The sequence below is a fragment of the Rhipicephalus sanguineus genome, chromosome 6 (assembly GCF_013339695.2).
Source record: "Rhipicephalus sanguineus isolate Rsan-2018 chromosome 6, BIME_Rsan_1.4, whole genome shotgun sequence".
Lineage (NCBI taxonomy): Eukaryota > Metazoa > Arthropoda > Arachnida > Ixodida > Ixodidae > Rhipicephalus > Rhipicephalus sanguineus.
The window spans coordinates 6884619-6888287 of record NC_051181.1 but is presented as its reverse complement, the minus strand read 5'-3'; the positions used below and the strand labels follow the sequence as shown (position 1 = coordinate 6888287).

Sequence of the window (3669 nt, the reverse complement as noted above, 5' to 3'; positions counted from 1 at the left end):
TGCTGTGGAGAATGCATGCCATGTCTCACGACCATGCGCTGTAGATTCTCTGCGGAGCAGGCCGCCTATGCAACGCCTTGCGCTACAGCATTGCGGAGAATGCTGACTAGGGGCTGTAAACGTTAGAGCACTCTGTCATGATTTTATTCTGCTGCGCCTGGCCTGAAATTTACATAATCGACGACGCAAATATGGGAAGGAGCCAGTAAAGGTTTCATGCACCGATCAGACGCTCTTCCTCTTTCAGGAAATTCATTTTCTTTCATAGGAAAGGAATAGCGTCACCGCTGCTCTATATCTAATTTGCTATGAGTCGGTGAGTGTGCAGAACTGTTGAATGTTTTAAAGCGATAGCGTTAAGGAGCCCGTGTCGCAGGAATTCCGGGGTCGGCGTCGGCATCGATGGTTGTGAACCAAAAATCATCATTTTTCGGGACCGAAAAATCACCATGGATGCAAATAATAAAAAAGAATTCCAGCATATCCAAACTCTAAGAAAAAAAAAGAGTATGCGTGACTCTTTTCGGAGAGTTCTGACTTGCCACGTATAGGACTCTCTTTAAATAGTCACGGTGACTCTCTTCGTGGGTCAGGGTAGGCTCGCTCTAGGAGAGTCCCCTGACCCTCTAGGAAGAGTGCAAAGACTCTCATCGGGAGGATCACGTTACCACTCATAGGGAGTCAGACGACTCTTGCCGGTAACGCTCCTAGGGGAGTCAAGGGACCCACACCGAAGCATCAAGCGACTCCACAAGTATTTTAAGCTACTCATTTGATCCTTGCTCTACTTTTGCGCGACTACTGTTGAAAATAGTGGAGTATTCATTTTAAGCAAGTCCAATAATACTTGCCGTTCTGCCCAGCGACTGTAAAAAAAAGTGGTTCAGTTTTAGCATTATTTTAATAAAACTCGTGAAAACAACACATATTTTCCAACAAAGTTATATAGAAAGCGCGAAAAGATGGTCTGTGATTTCCAATTAAGAAGTTTGGGTATTCCTCATTTACATGCTTCTATGAGTATAGCCAACTAAAATGTGTGACTGTGATGTGCACAGTGTCATATGGTGCTAAATGAACAGCAAAAATCGCCATCATGTTTCCATATTTATTCCTTGTGATTAAGAATAAATAAAAAAGTGGTGACGGCTTGAGGCATCAGACTTGTGGCTTGCTAGGTTGTCGCTCCTGTCCAGCGTGAGCACCATGAAAAACGGTATCTGAAAAGCAGAACGTGATATTATGATGAGAAAATGAAATTGCAGTAAAAGTTTGCAAAACCTACACAATAAGTGGTTCACACAGACATAATAAAGGCTAACAACAAAACAACAAAGCACATCCTCCGGCAGCCAGGGGCATGTCGTGAGCGGTTATTGACCGCACGTTTTACAAACGTAACCCATCCTTAAATACTCAGATAAACAGATGTGAGTACTAGGGCCCGAACGACACCCAGCGCGTGCGTACGCAGTCTACGTCGAGATCAGACATGTCATATGCTAGAATTAGCGCACATAACTCCCACAATCACGTACACTCACTCGATTCTGTTATAGCGCTCAACGTCATCGCAGTGTATGCAAACCACGAAAACAGCAAACAGAAACGAGGGAAAAGAGTGCACGCCGGCGGCCACAACAACGAGCGCCGTCGAAAGTCTAGAGCTTTTTTCACTTTACCGGCGAGGCGTGTCCAACTTGAATGAATACCGCGTACATTCTGGAAGCCACCGTACTATATGTGCACCTCAAACTACCGTCTTTAAGCCAACAAAAACCATTACATATAGTGCGTCTGAGCGTTCTGTACACAGGCTTTTTTTTTCGCGTTCCCACGCGTGGAAGCACGCCTCACACTCAAGGTCGATGGAAATGTTATTATGAAGTAGACTAAAGTGCACCTCAAAACGACATCTTGCACCTTAAGTAGTGCAGACACGACGTGCGATCAGCAAAGAAATGACCCGCGATTATTGTTTGCATCGCTCACTTTATGGGAGCTTGTACAGCAACGCGCATAACGGTGGCAACTCGTTAACTGACAGCTTTAGTTGGGCATCCGCAACAGCCCCGCGGATACAGGCTACTGTTGGAAATGGCGGGCAGATTCCGCAGAGCTGCTGCAGACGCCCAGCTAAAGCTGTATAATTAGTACCTACGAAAGCAGTACACTCACCGTTTACTGGCGCCCGTTGTCGGTGTCTGCAGCTCCATGAATATTCCGCCCTCCAAGCGTCACTTCGTGCACGGAGCCGGCTTCAATACCACCGAAGACGCGCAACCAACTCATCCACACAACGCATTCCAATAGACCAGGAGACTGAGACGACTGAGACATGGGTGTTCTCTGGCTGAGAGAGGAGAGCGGCGCGCCACCCCGGCGCCAACCCCGTCTGCGTCTGCGTCGCCGAGCAAGGCGCCACAACGGCGCCAAAGGGCGAGCGTGCGATATGTATGGCGTATACGGCGGCTCTTCCGTATACCGAAGCCAATCGAAACGCGCTTCAGGAGGGTCCAGTGACTCCTTCCCAAATGCGAACTCTTTTTTTCTGCCTGTACCTTCGAAAAGGGGTCAGATGGACACCCGAAGGGAGTCACGGTTCCATGACCCTCTTTTTGACTCTTTTTTCTTAGAGTGCACGAGGTGAATGATGATGAGTTGGGCGAAGCTCCGGAGGGCATTATCGGTAAACCGTGAATACGAGTGATTCGCTCCACTAAAGTAAACACGTGAGAAATGTTAAACATCAAACTTTTATTGTTGGTTTCCGTGGTCCCTTCATTATCACCGCTTAACGAGTGCCTTTTATGCTCACATGCGTCCAATGGCAGGTGCCATATATGACATCATTCATATTTTCATAACATCACATTTGTTCATCGTATTTCATAATACTACAAGTATAGCTTTATAACATCTCGCATCTCGCATCGGCTGCTCAACAGTCACCTGTGAAGCGCCGCAGGTGGCCATTTCTCCTGATGTAGGGCTTGGCTGGAGAACTTCCAGAGGGATGGCTTCGGGACTAAGGCCTCGCAGTCGGCGACTGTAGCGGTGGACAGGAGTATCCACTGCAGGAACGGGTTGCGGGATCGGACTGGCAGAACCGCTTCGTGAAGGAGTGGTGAGCATCAGGCGTTGAAGTCCGAAGAACCGAAGACCCGAGCGTCGTCTTCCTCAGAGAAATCGTGGTTGCTGCTCGAGCTAACCACTTCGTGGTCCTCAGTTATCTAGCCGGCCTTGAGCCGTGTTTTCATCATATACAAGTACCGCCACCTAGCAGACACTCCACGAACTAAACGAGAGGTGGTTACTACATACATCGGGGACGCACGACCCACGGATTAAAAAGCTTCGCCCCTAAAAAATGATCCAGCCGCGGTGGAAACGAACCCCGGCCTTCGGCATCACAAAGGGGGTGTTCTACCGTAGAGCCACGCCACTGCTTGGAACTGAACAGAAAGTAACTTTCTTGCTTCACAAACATACACGTCCCGTATACAGGCGTCACCGTGCGAGATGTAATATCGCAGTAAAACCTGGTGCAAGCGTACATTGCCATCGCGGGCGTCACAGCATGTGAGTTGCACAATGAGTTGGTGGTTTAAAGCCGGCCAACCATTACAAACATTGCAGGGCACACACATTACTGCACGTATTCCCTTA

General features: G+C 48.2%; 1 long non-coding RNA gene across 1 annotated transcript; it reads right to left on the bottom strand.

Moving 5' to 3' along the window:
* Positions 1–1094: 1094 nt before the first annotated feature.
* LOC125758910 (uncharacterized) lies at positions 1095–2278 on the bottom strand. The gene is made up of 2 exons (XR_007416457.1): positions 2179–2278; positions 1095–1220 (listed from the first exon to the last, which is right to left on the bottom strand). It is a non-coding gene; the product is annotated as an uncharacterized LOC125758910 (long non-coding RNA).
* Between the last annotated feature and the right edge of the window lie 1391 nt (positions 2279–3669).